This window comes from Emys orbicularis, chromosome 1 (assembly GCF_028017835.1).
Source record: "Emys orbicularis isolate rEmyOrb1 chromosome 1, rEmyOrb1.hap1, whole genome shotgun sequence".
In the NCBI taxonomy this organism is placed as follows: domain Eukaryota; kingdom Metazoa; phylum Chordata; order Testudines; family Emydidae; genus Emys; species Emys orbicularis.
Genome location: NC_088683.1, coordinates 272,345,501 through 272,360,053, shown reverse-complemented (window position 1 = coordinate 272,360,053; position 14,553 = coordinate 272,345,501). Strand labels below are relative to the sequence as shown.

At 41.9% G+C, this 14,553-nt stretch overlaps 1 protein-coding gene across 1 annotated transcript in view; it reads left to right on the top strand.

Moving 5' to 3' along the window:
• The window catches only part of GPC6 (glypican 6), a 1,130,045-nt gene that overhangs the window by 1,077,998 nt on the left and 37,494 nt on the right, over nt 1-14,553 (top strand). The window lies entirely within an intron of this gene.

The following is a 14,553-nucleotide window of genomic DNA, read 5'->3' as shown; positions in this document are numbered from 1 at the left end:
CCAGTCTTCTACTGAACTATCATCAAACCAGTATATATTCCCCAAACAGCCAAACATTTTTAACTGTTACCCTCCCCCCTCTTTCTCCTCCCCCCCCCCCCCACCCCCCGCGCCAGCACAGTTTACTAACAGTCCCAGTGACTGTAGTTTCCATTGTTTTAGTTTCACTGTCAGTAGGTCTCTGCAGTCACTCTCTATTTCACTTATCAGAGGGGTAGCCATGTTAGTCTGGATCTGTAAAAAGCAACAGAGTCCTGTGGCACCTTATAGACTAACAGACGTATTGGAGCATAAGCTTTCGTGGGTGAATACCCACTTCGTCAGACTCTATTTCACTGTGTTCCTGGATTAGGATCCCATTTAGGGAGGCCATTTCTCTGGATTTAAAGTGGACACTCCTCTTTTGGGGGATTTTTCTCCCATCCGATACTAAGAAAAAACCAGATGTGGGACACCAAAATGAAGAGCATGCCCCCCCACCCCCGGTTGGACCTGCTTTGCCCTGCTGGGACTGTAGCCTTCCCCGCAGCCATGCTCCTGCAGGGGTCAGGGGTTGCCTGTAAGAGTACAGGGAATCTGCAGTTCCGCCATCATGGAGTGAGGGAGCGGGGCCATGCCCACGGGGTTGCAGAGGGATCCCTACGCTGCCACAGGGCCCATGACACCCAATCTCTGCTGGTGCAAGGCAGGGAAGCTGCACTCCTGCAGACTGTTACCAACGGATTTTTGTTGTTGTTGATTTCAGTGTCAGCTGAAATCAACATTTACCAACATATGTTGATTCAAATTGAATCCTGCCAAGCCTAACTATGTATCAGACTGAACAAATCAAAAGCTGCTGAAAGTTAAAGCCAGACAAATTCAAATTAAAAATAAGGCACAATTTTTAAACAGTGAGGGTGATTAACCACTGGAAAACACTACCAACGGATGTGGTGGATTCTCGATCTCTTGATGTCAAGACTGGCTGCCTTTCTGGAAGACATGCTTTAGTCAAACTCAAGTTAAAGAGCTCAGTTCATGGGGAACAGGGTGAAATTCTATGCCTGTGTTTATACAGGAAGCCAGACTAGATGATCTAGTGGTCTGTTCTGGCCTTAAAATCTGCGAATTTACAGCCTCCCCCTAGGCAGAAGATGAAAACACACAACACAACACATGGCAGAGGTTAACCATGTTGCTTAATTCACTACTGGAAGGCACTCAGCTACTACGGTGATAAGAATGGTTTAAGAAACTATAAATACAATAGAACGATTTAAATTAAAATATAAATTGACTTTCTTTACAAGCAGAAGGAATAAGACTTAAGATGGAGCTTGATAGAGTCTACTGTTTCTGTAATTTCACAGCAGATCCCAGAGCAACAGTGTAGCATGCTCTTGGCATAACACTGAACTTAAAAAGTGGTAACCACAATCTACACTAGCTTCAGTTTCCAAGTGAATTCAAGGTGTAGCTCCATGTAGAGCGCATTGCAGTAATCCAGTCTGGAGCTGACAAAGGCATGGATAGCTGTGACAAGGTCTGCATTGGCAAGAAAAAGTTGCACTCGTCTTGCCAGGCACAGATGGAAAAAACGTTCAGTCCATGGCTGTAACCTAGACATCCAGGATCAGCTCAGGATCTAATAATGCATCTAAATTGCACACCTGTGTCAAAAATGGCAGTCAGGCTCCCTCTGTCTGGGTCCTGATAAACATTTGACCTGGTTCCCCCAATCCACCTATATTACCTGTTTAAGCAGCAACCAGCTAGTCCTCTTCAAAACCCCAAGCATATATGGACACTAGATTGTGTTCCATTGCATCAGTTGGATCATACAGGATAGACATGTAAAGCTGAGTGTCCTCACGATTCTGAATACATTCCATCCCCTGTCGCCTAACTAACCCTCCTAGTTCTAGTGGCAGAACCATAACTTGATTGTACACCTCAGTTGTACCTTAACTATACTTATCTCCAGTTAGAGTTGAATTGTATTATAATTCACAAGCCAGAAGGAACATGGCTTAACATTCGTATGCCATGGTGAATTTGTAGGAAATCTATGATTAGGAAACCTCCTCCACCGTACTTCTACCTCCCGCCAACTCTTTATTTGTAAGGAGAGCAAATTAGATCTAGAAACCATTGAGCTGCAGTATACATGGACCTCCTGGTCCCTCTGTTATAGCATAGGTGCCGACTCCATGGGTGCTCCGGGGCTGGAGCACCCACAGGGAAAAATTGGTGGGTGCTCTGCACCGACCGGCAGCTCCCTGCCCTGCCCCTCAGCTCACCTCCACCTCCTCTCTGCCTCTGCCTCCTCCCCTGAACGTGCCACGTCTCTGCTTTTCCCCCTGGCTCCCAGTGCTTGCCCTGCGAAACAGCGCTTGGGAAAGAGGTGGGGCTGGGGCAGGGATTTGGGGAAGGGGTCCAATGGGGCAGGGAGGGGGTGGAGTTGGGGCGGGGACTTTGGGGAAGAGGTTGGAATGGGGGTGGGAGGGGCGGGAAAGGGGTGGAATTGGGGGCGGGGCCAGGGGCGGTGGGAGTTTGAGCACCCACCGGCACTGGGAAAAGTTGGCGCCTATGACTTAGAGTCACTTTTCAGAATTCAACTGCATTTTAGGCCTGATCCCCTACAGCTCAGGTGTTGTGGATGTGTACAAGCACAAACTAAAGCCATGTCTACACTATCACTTATGTCGGCAAAACTTATGTTGTTCAAGGGTGTGAAAAAACACACCCCTGAGTGACATAAGTTACACTGACAAAACGCTCATATGCACAGCGCTATGTCGGCAGGAGAGCTTCTCCCGCTGACATAGCTACTGCCACTCATTGGGTTTGGTTTGATTATGTACACGGGAGACCTTACAGCGCACCACTTCATCGGTATAGCTGTGCCGCTGTAAGCTTGCTGGTGTTGCCATAGCCTAAGAGTGATGGACAGGACAGGGAGCACAAAATAAAATGATACTGCATGAATGAGAGCCCCTCTGTGTGGTCATCAAGTTATTTTTGCACAGTGGTGCCTAAGAGGGGAATGCATAGCTCAACGCCTCATTCGTGTGTTGGGTATCGTATCATGCTGAAGATCATTCCTCCTCAGGTGCATCCAGACTTCAACCATCCGCTGCCCCTTTTCATGGATGTGCAGGGGCAAAGGACATCCTACCACGCAGCTCGGAGTAGTATACCTAGCGAACTTCCCTGCACCCGTGCTTTGCCTCCAGTCACACTTGTGCTGCAATGCAAAAAAGTTCCACTTTCTGTATCACTCTGTACAAGGACTCACAAGCTCCAGGCCGTGAGGTAAATTTGCCATGGCTGTAGTGTGCTTGAAGACCCATATGTTGAAACTGTCTGACACAATGTTATTAGTTTTAAGAGTCAAAATAACTTTTTTTAAAAAAGTCTTTCAAACTAATAAAAAGGTGTAAAACAGTTTCAATATACACTTCTCTGCTAACAATGCTAACATTTCCTGTTTCCAAAAGGGAGGACAAAGTTCTTTTTCTCATGGCCGTGAGAGAAACCTTTATACATACATCTGTTTAAATCTCAGCTTAAAGTAGTATGCACTAGCTGGAAAATCTGCCAAATTCCATATGTTCTTTGTCTTCCATTGTATACTTATCCCCCAGAAGACTACCATGGGTCAGAGGATGCTAGTGATTACCCATATTTCTTTCCTATGTTCAAAATAATAATTTTAAAGCTGTGCAGTCTTTCTCACAAGCCCTTGTCTGGCTCTTGTCTAGGTCATATATTACTGCTCAGTATGAAAACTGCAGAGTCTTGCTGGATTGACACTAAAATATCTGCACTTTGGTGCAGGGTTTTTGATTTGTTGCACTGCTAGATGAAAAACTTCCCATGAAATATGAATGAAGACTCAGTGTTTATATAATGGCTGTCCAAGAAGTGAAGGTCATCATATCTCTTCGCTCTCATACAAAAATTAGGCATAAAGGAGTGAAATCAGGAACATTCTCCATAAGCAGGAGGATAACCTCAGAAAGCTGCATCTTCAAACCACTAAGTGGGAAGAAAACAGCTTGTGAAGGAATGTAGTTTTAGTTTGGAAATCTGATATTTTCTGTGTTCCCCCTTTTCTGAAGATTTATGAACAGATAAAAATAGATTTACTTAATACATGTATGATGAAAAATTGCCTAGCTACATATAACAGCTAAATAATGTTTTGTCACATTTGTAACCTGAATAGATCTATAGGGAAAGATCCTCATCCCTGTTCTTTCCTTTTATGCTGGGTAAGTGTCAGAGCAGTAAAAAGAAGCCTTAAATGCCCCATATCTAGCTGGGGGAGGATTCCCCCAGTCCAAGTATTGTGACAACCATGAAGCTGGTGTCTGAGCACCCTCTCACAAGCCCTGGCATACAAGAGGCGCAATGGGGTGCATCGGGGTACTGTAGCCCATAATGCAGCATGGAGAGACTGCTGTAACTCAGATTGTCTGAATTATATCAGGGATTCTCCAGCACCCCAGAGCAGCCTTCCCCATCTCCCCCCATGAGTTCTGGGCTGTGCCTCTAAGCAGGGCCGACGAGACGGGGGGAGGAAAGCCGGTACAAATTACCGGGGCCCGACGGTCCGGAAGGTGGCCCGGGGCCCGGCTTCCCCAGCTTCCCTCCCCGTCCCCTCCTTGTCGGCCCTGTTTAGCTGGTCCTCCCTTGCTGGGGGACCCGAAAAAAAATTTTCACCGGGGCCCGAACCCGCTCTTGGCGGCCCTGCCTCTAAGTATACTTTTTAAAAGAGCTCCTTGACTCTAACCTGCAAGACAGTCACTAACAGTACAGCCACATTCCGTTCTGCTTTTTAAGAGTTCATTGGTTTCAGAAAATTTAAGAGGCGGGTTTGCTAATGCAGAAACCTGGAGACTTGAGTGTTACGAGGGGCACGGCTAGTGGATTTGCAGCTATCTCTGTTATGTAAAATAGCCTCAGAAGTGTGTGTGTGTGTGTTTCCATTTCTACCTCTCTCCCTCCTGTACCTTGACCAAAATGCAGTAGTAATATTTTAAAAGAATACCATGCAATTTTTTCTTTAAGGGCCCAATCCTGCAAGATATCATTAAATCCAGTCAGAAATGAAGGCCCGCAGCACACTGCATGATTGGGCCCTAATTGAGCATCACATTCATCCTGGTTGCAGAAAGCAAAACATTATGGACAAGAGAGTCAAAGAGCCAGAATAAAAATCAGTCAGCTAGCTCAAGCATGCCTGACAGAGCTATTTAAAGGATTCCAGCCATTAGCTATCACCTCAATGGTCTCTTTTCATACTGAGATGAAAGATGCCAGAGGAGCTATTTTCTCAGTCTTTTGCTTTTTCACAGAAGGAAACAAGCATGGAGTTCAAACCATTCAAATGTCTCTGCCCCATCTCCATCTGCCTCTGGCTTTAGCTTCTTTTTTCTTTTTCTTTTTCTTTTAATTTTTGACTATTCAGATCTGCTTTCTTTTTAAAGACTTTTGCAGAAAACCAAGGGCGTGAAAAAGATTTGTACGGATATAGATGATAAGGCCGATTTAGTGATCAGGCCACACAGAGATTTTACTGATGTCTTTGTGATGCTTTGGGGAATCCCCCAGACCAGTAAAGGGTTGTCACCACATGCCATGAACGTTAAGTCTTGTTTTTTGTTTGTGTGGGGTTCCGCCGCAGCCTTTACCACGAGCCAGTCCACTTTGTGTGGGACTTCAGAGGTGGGAGGGAATTACAGCATGTTAGTTAACTGTGAATGTGTCATCAATGGCCTCTACTCTATTAAAACTGTTTAAAGGTAGAAAAGCTACAGAGGAGTAATGAAAATGATAATTTTCATTTTTGCTGAATTGCATTTTACCGGGTCTATCATCTTGGAACACATCCATTTTGTGGGCAAGTCAAGTTAAGGTCATTTAGGTTGTTATTGATTCTGGTGTTGTGGCATCACTCATAAGGATTTACAGCATTTAACCCACCAGGAGGAGCCCTGAACTGTAAATGGCTTTCTGTAAAAAGGATGGCCTGCTGTTTTATAGCAGTGAGACCAGATGTGTGGTCTCCTTCATGGCGGCCTCTAATAATACAGAAGTAACTTCCCTCGATCCAGGATTGCAGTCCCTGAGTTTGATTCTCCTCTCACTTGGAGGAGTAATTCCATTGAAGTCAATGGAGTTACATTGGTGTAAAACTGGTACGAGTAAGTCAGGCTTCTGTCCTTCATCTCCACAAGCTTGAATGTCTTTCCAGCTGGATTTTATATAGTCCCACTTGAAACACTGTAAGCAGAGTTTGAAGTTAATATAACCAAGTTAACAAATACTGTGTCTGGTAAATACCAGCCAGCGTTTTTAAAAATGGGAGCCCAAAGTAAGGGGCCTAAGTCCATATTTAGATACCTCAGTAAGTGGCCTGATTTTCAAAAGTTCTGAGCATACAGAAGCTCTTGTTGACTTCATTGGAAGCTGCTAGGTGCTCAGGTCACTTCTTATTCAGGAATCTAAATATGGATGTAGGATGCTAATCATAGACACCCATTTTTAACAATTTTGGTCATAATGCTCAGAAATCAATCTTCAGAATTTCCCTCAACCTTTTAATAGTGATTTTCTCAAGGTCAATCATATTGGATAATATAGAGCCTGATCCAAAGCTTGTTTAAGTCAGTGGGAGTCTTTCCATTAGTTTCACTGGGCCTTGGATCACACTGTTAATAATGTCTCTCTATGTGTGGAGACTTCAAAGTGAAATCTGAACATGATTACAAAGAAGAATCTTTCTGAAGTGGTATTGCCTCTCCAGGGAAGTGTATTCAATTCAAATTTATCCCCCCCCCCCCCCCACACACACACACACACACCATCCTCCAGAAATCTTTCCATTTAAAAGGTTGCTGCAATTAAGTCTTAATATAGTTTTCCCCGTTGGCACACAGAAGTTCCATACATCTAGCCCTTTCATGCCTCTAACAATTGTACACCTAATTAGTTTCTGTTGCCCCAAAATGTGCAGAGGCAGTGTCTGCAGAACACAGTTTATCACCAGCATATTATACATTTTAAAATGCCACAGAAATTAAATATATTCAAGGAACTTTGCAGATCCATTTTACTATATTTGGCATCTGATTTCCTGCAAGAGTATGTGGTCTTATATTTTTTCAATTTAATTAAGTTTGCTGCCATTTTAGTTCTTCTTGTACATAGCATATCTCAAGGGATTAAAAAACTGTTAAGAAGCCAGGGCTGTCTAGTTAAAGACACAAAGCCCTGTTTCTTATTTACGCTTATCTTCTAGCTCTGGTAAAGTGTGTTAAAATATATTAAATCACAGGAAAATAAGAAAGGAGAGCTTTCTTACAGGTAGAAGGTGGTTTTGGTATATTTTATATTTTAATATGCTGGAATCCATCTTAGGCTATGTACACAAGTACGCAGCATTAGATTACGAATCTATCTTCACTTAAGATCCAAGCACCTCAGTTATTTGATCATTTGAATGAAAAAATGATTTCTTACTACAATGACATAAAATCCACAGATTGCAAGGCCAGAAGGGACCAATGTGATCATCTATTCTGACTGCCTGTCTGACACAGGCCATAGAACTTCCCCAAAATAATTGCTAGAGCAGATCTTTAGAAAAGCATCCAATCTTGATTTAAAAATTCTCAGTGATGGAGAATCTACCATGAGTCTTGGTAAATTGTTCCAGTGGTTAGTTAGTATCACTGTAATAAATGTACGCCCTATTTCCAGTCTGAAGTTTAGATTCAACTTCTCTGCTAGATTATTATTAAATATTTTCCATTATGAAATATTTCTTCCCCATGTAAAGGCTGTAAGCAAGTTACCCCTTAACTTTCTCTTTTTTAAACTAAATAGATAGACTGAAGGAGCTCAATCACTAAAGGGCAGTGGTCTCCAACCTTTTTACGCCCAAGATCACTTTTTGAATCTAAGGGCAACGCAGTATCTACCCTGCCCCTTCCCCGGTTGGTGACCACTGCTGTAGGGCATGTTTTCTAATCCTTTCATCATTCTTGTGGCTCTTCTCTGAACCCTCTCCGATATCGTTCTTGAACTGAGGATACCAGAACTGGACACAGTATTACAGTAACAATCACACCATTGCCGAATACAGAGGTAAAATGACCTGTCTGCTCTTTCTCAAGATTACCCAGTTTATACATCCAAGGACTGCATTAGCCCTTTTGGCCCCAGCATCGCACAATTCATCTTCAAGTGATAATCCACCACAACCCCCAAATCTTTTTCAGAGTCACTGCTTCCCAGGATAGAGTCCACCATCCTGTAAGTGTGGCCTGCATTCTTTGTTCCCTGATAAATTCATATACATTTAGATGTATTAAAAAGCATACTGTTTGCTTGTACCAGCTTACCAAGAGATTCAGATCGCTCTGTATCAGTGACCTGTCCTCTTTATTATTTACCATTCCCACCATTTTTGTGTCATCTGCAAACTTTATCAATAATGGTTTTGTGTTTTCTTCCAGGCCATTAATAAAAATGTTAAATAGTGTAGGGCCAAGAACTGATGGTTTGAATTAGGGCTGTCAAGTGATTAAAAAAATTAATCGCAATTAATCGCACAAATAATCGCATTGTTAAACAATAATGGAATACCATTTATTCAAATATTTTTCGATGTTTTCTACATTTTCAAATATATTGATTTCAATTACAACACAGAATACAAAGGTTATCGTGCTCACTTTATTTTTATTTATTTTTGATATATTTGCACTGTAAAAAACAAAAGAAATAGTATTTTTCAATTCACCTCATACAAGTACTGTAGTGCAATCTCTTTATCATGAAAGTTGAATTTACAAATGTAGAATTATGTACAAAAAATAACTGCATTGAAAAATAAAACAATGTAAAACGTAGAGCCTACAAGTCCACTCAGTCCTACTTCAGCCAATCACTCAGACAAACAAACTTGTTTGCATTTTGCAGGAGATAATGCTGCCCGCTTCTTGTTTACAATGTCACCTGAAAGTGAGAACAGACATTTGCATGGCACTGTTGTAGCTGGTGTCTCAAGATATTTATGTGCCAGATGCGCTAAAGATTCATATGTCCCTTCATCTTCAACCACCATTCCATAGGACATGCGTCCATGCTGATGATGGGTTCTGCTCAATAACGATCCAAAGCAGAGCGGACTGATGCATGTTCATTTGCATCATCTGAGTCAGATGCCACCAGCAGAAGGTTGATTTTCTTTTTTGGTGGTTTGGGTTCTGTAGTTTCCGCATCTGAGTGATGCTCTTTTAAGACTTCTGCTCCACACTCGTCCCTCTCAGATTTTGGATGACACTTCAGATTCTTAAACCTGGGGTCGAGTGCTGTAGCTATTTTTAGAAATCTTACATCGGTATCTTTGAGTTTTGTCAAATCTGCTGTGAAAGTGTTCTTAAAACAAACATGTGCTGGGTCATCATCCGAGACTGCTATAACATGAAATATAGGCAGAATGCAGATAAAACAGAGTAGGAGACATACAATTCTCCCCCCGCAAGGAGTACAGTCACAAATTAATTGACGCATTATTTTTTTAACGAGCATCATCAGCATGGAAGCATGTCCTCTGGAATGGTGGCTGAAGCATGGAAGGGGCATACGAATGTTTAGCACAGGCGTCGGCAACGTTTGGCACGCGGCTCGCCAGGGTAAGCACCCTAGCGGGCCGGACCAGTTTATTTACCTGCTGACGTGGCAGGTTCTGCCGATCGCGGCCCCCACTGGCCGCGGTTCGCCCTCCTGGGCCAATGGGGGCGGCGGGAAGCTGCGGCCAGCATATCCCTCGCCCGTGCTGCTTCTCGCCGCACCCATTGGCCCGGGACGGCGAACCGCAGCCAGTGGGGGCTGCGATCGGCCGAACCTGCCGCGTCAGCAGGTAAATAAACTGGCCCGGCCCGCTAGGGTGCTTACCCTGGCGAGCCGCGTGCCAAACGTTGCCGACCCCTGGTTTAGCATATCTGGCATGTAAATACCTTGCAACGCCGGCTACAAAAGTGCCATGCAAAAGCCTGTTCTCACTTTCAGGTGACATTGTAAATAAGAAGCAGACAGCAGTATCTCCCGTCAATGTAAACAAACTTGTTTGTCTTAGTGATTGACAGAATAAGAAGTAGGACTGAGTGGACTTGTAGGCTCTAAAGTTTTAATTCTGTTTTGTTTTTGAGTACAGTTATGTAACCAAAAAAATCTGCATTTATAAATTACACTTTCACGATAAAGAGATTGCACATCAATACTTGTATGATGTGAATTGAAAAATACTGTTTCTTTTGTTTATCAGTTTTACAGTGCATATATTTATAATCAAAAATAATAATATAAAGTAAGCACTGTGCACTTTGATTTCAATTACAATACAGAATACAATATTGAAAATGTAGAAAAACATCCAAAAATATTTAATAAATTTCAATTGGTATTCTATTGTTATAAGTGCGATTAATCGCGATTAATTTTTTTGAGTTAATCACGTGAGTAAACCGTGATTAATTGACAACCCTAGTTTGAATGCAGTTAATTTTGTTTTGAACTCCAGGCTTACATAAAACCCTAAAACTCAGCCCAAACATCTGAGTATTGTCTGATTGGGGAATAAACCAAGCACCTAGAAAATTAGCCCAGTCTATGCAGCTTCAGTGAACCTGACCCAAAAGTCAGGTCTGTAATTAAATCTGAAAGCATGCAGGTTTCACTTGGGTTTGGGTTGCATTAAGAAACTTTCAGAAATTTCTCCAACAGAAGAGGTTGTAGAGTCTGCAGTGTTTCAGAAACAGGAAGATTGGTTTGAGTAGGTGCCTCAGAAGCCACGGTTCCATCCATTCCCCATGAATCTAAACTGTTCCTCCTGTGGATTGAAATCAACAGAGACATTTCTGAAAGTGTACTTTATGCATAAATGTTTGTGCTGCTCCTTGAACATTAAAAAAAAAAGATTCCTCTGCCCTTATCGCCAATCCACACTCAACAACATCTTGATTCAAACTGTAACTAGGGCCTGGCATATAGTCATAGGGATTTTTTTTCTTTTGGCATAAAATCAGGCTGTCAGTGTACATGTCTTTCATGACAGAATATCTGTCTGGAGAGGGGAAAGCAGAAGTATGTATAAGTCGGAAAATCCCAAATATAGCCTCTAATAGGTTTTATAATTATTTTCAGGAAGAAGTGATATGATGCAGTGTAAATCCACAGGGCACATCCAGTGAATGTGTAGTGTATTTATTAGGGTACTCATAGGATTTATAGCTGCTCTAAAGAGGTACATCTGTTCTATGACTGCAGGCTACATTAGTTTCTAGGAAAAGTTTCCTGAAACTTTCTTGTCAGTGTACTTTAACCTCTTGCATGCTGAAATGGCATACCAAACCTGTTCAGGAAATGAACTTCTCCAATTAGCTCTCACAAATCTAGTATGTCCTACTCCTTTAAGTGAATGGATGTTTTGTTGAAACACATTGATAAGAGAATAGCACAACAACGAGCAGTTAAGTGGAAGAAGCTTTGGTACTAAACAAGTGGGAAAATGACAAGTGACAGGAGTTAGTTTGAAAAGAAGCAGAACTGAACTCTTTGAAATAATAAGAATTAAAAATAAAGTATGCATTGTATTTTATAGCAATTTTTCACCCAAGAATCTCTCATCTTAATTAATTAACAGCACTCCTGCGAAGTACCAAGTAATGCATAGGAGTCTTATCGCCCTCTACTGAAATGCAGCCATCTTTTGGGGTGAAATACTACAACTGTTTAGAAGCGCACAACAGTACTACAGGGTGGATCTATTAATGGGGATTCTGTGTATCCTAGTAACGAGGAAAGGCTAGAAGTTGATAAAGTACAGGTAGAAACTGAAGAGAACCAGTCAAATGAAAAGGAGTCCCATTCATCACATGAAGGCAGACAATTAAAAAGTGACAAATTTTATACAAATGCTAGAAGGCTAAATAGTAAGCTGGGTGAACGCGAGTGCCGGGTATTAACTGAGAATATTTTTATAATAGGCATCACAGAAACTTGGAGGAATGATGACAATCAATGGGACACAGTAATAGCAGAGTACAAAATATATAGGAATGACAGAGTAGGTCATAGAGAGTCCTGTGGCACCTTTAAGACTAACAGATGTATTGGAGCATAAGCTTTTGTGGGTGAATACCCACTTCGTCAGACAAAAGCTTATGCTCCAATACATCTGTTAGTCTTAAAGGTGCCACAGGACTCTCTGTTGCTTTTTACAGATCCAGACTAATATGGCTACCCTTCTGATACTAGAGTAAGTCATGATGATGGGAAAGTGGAACTGTATGTGAAAGAAAGCATAGAGTCAAATATAATAAAAATCTTAAATTAATCAAACTGTACTCTAGAATCTCTGTGGATAGAAATTCCATGCCTGAATATAAGGATATAGCAGTAGGAATATGCTACCGACCACCTGACCAGGATGGTGATAGTGAAATGCTCAGGGAGATTAGAGAGGCTATAAAAATAGAAAATTCAGTAATAATGGGGGATTTCAACTATCCCCATATTGACTGGGTACATGTCACCTCAGGACAGGATGCAGCAATAAAGTTTCTAGACACCATTAATGACTGCTTCATGGAGCAGCAAGTCCTGGAACCTACAAAAGGAGATGCATTCTTGATTTAGTCCTAAGTGGAGCACCGTATCTGGTCCAAGACATAAAGATAGCTGAACTGCTCAGTAATAGGGATCATAATGTAATTAAATTTAACATCCTTGTTGGGGGGGGATGGAGCACAGAATACCAAAGAAGCCCACCAGTAGCATATAACTTCAGAAAGGGGAGCTACACAAAAATGAGGAATCTAGTTAAACAGAAATTAAAAGGAACAGTCACAAGAGTTAAATTCCTGCAAGCTGCATGGAAACTTTTTAAAAACACCATAATAAAAGCTCAAATTAAATGTATACCTATGACATACCAGGGTTCTATCCAGACCAGTGGGGGGACTATGTCGTCCCTGCCCTGCCCTTGGGTGCCTTACAATACCTTACTGAAGTGGTTTCCACCGAGGCTGCTCACAAACAGCCTTTCAGCATGCAAGCCACACCCTGAGTGTAACTGCAGCCTGCCTGCCACACTTGAGTTATACTCTGACCAGCCTGGGTTATACTGCAGGGTGAACCCAACACACCGCCAGTCTCAGATTTCCCCCAGAAATGTATGTCCTGTACTGCCCAGCCCTCTCCTGGACTGTACAAATATTGTAAGTCTGTTAAGTAATAATATGGAATCCTTAAGGAATAATATGCCAGTTTATTATCTCAAATAGCTATTCAGACACTTCACTTTAAACACACTTGATTAGATAAAACAGTAAAACAAATTTGTTAACTATAAAGAGAGAGATATTGAGTACAGGTAATGAGGCATAAAAATTAGACATGCTTACAAGAAAAATGAAGATTAAATGCTTACTAAAGTCTAACTTAACAAACGATATCAGATTCAAACAAAGTTTCTCACATGTTTTGTGCAGTCTTTCTGACTAAACTCTGTGGGTCAGGACCCCTCCCTCAGAGTCCTCTGATTGCCAGATTCTGGGACTGGATGACAGGGGATGGATCACTTGATAGTTGCCTTATTCTATTCATTCCCTTTGAAGCACCTGCCATTGACCACTGTCAGAAGACAGGATACTGGGCTAAATGGACCAATGGTCTGACACAGTGTGGCCGTTCTTAATCGTCTTATGCCCTTTAGACCAGTAAGACCCTTTAGAGCATTAAATTGTATCCATTTGAATTTGGAGAGGTGATGTAGCTAGGCAAGATGTAACTAGTTTGTTTACAATTTAGCCATACCAGAGCTAACACAAATTCTTGTGAACAGTGTTAGTGCAAATGGTCAGTAGCTTGTTTTTACATCAGATCTGAAATAAGGTACGTCCAGCATCACACTGTCCCTTAACACTATGCTGGCTCAGACGCAGGAGTGCCAAATGAACATTATGGCATCAGAGCATTTTATATGGGTGGAAATCTTCATCAGGCTCCGACACATTTCAGCCATATTATTCTTCCTCATGGCAGTTTTTTGTACAACGACAAGAAGTTAACAGTGCAGAACAAAAAACACAGTAATTAGTATAATTTTCCTTTCTTTTTTTGGGGTCTCCTTGAACACCACGTTTGCTTTATGTTACTTCTTGCATTGTACACTGTGATCAAAGAGCAGAAGGCTGGTGTTAGACATGTGTATTTCATGGGGCCTTTGTTCAGAACAACCACTTGCTGAGCTTTTATGCTGACCATACATTTTGTTTTCCTTCCTCCTCACACACCAGGTCAATTTTAAGAGTATTTGTGTGGTAGAGTCAAAAGGTAACTGGCCAGAAACTACAGTTCTGCCTTTGTGAAAGATTGCAGTGGGATTATTTGTCTAAAAGCCCATTCCCATGTCTTTTCCATCCCAAGCATTTTCTCGTTCATTTTAAGGGACTATGTTGCTGTACAATACTTTTTTCCCAAATTCCCTGTCTA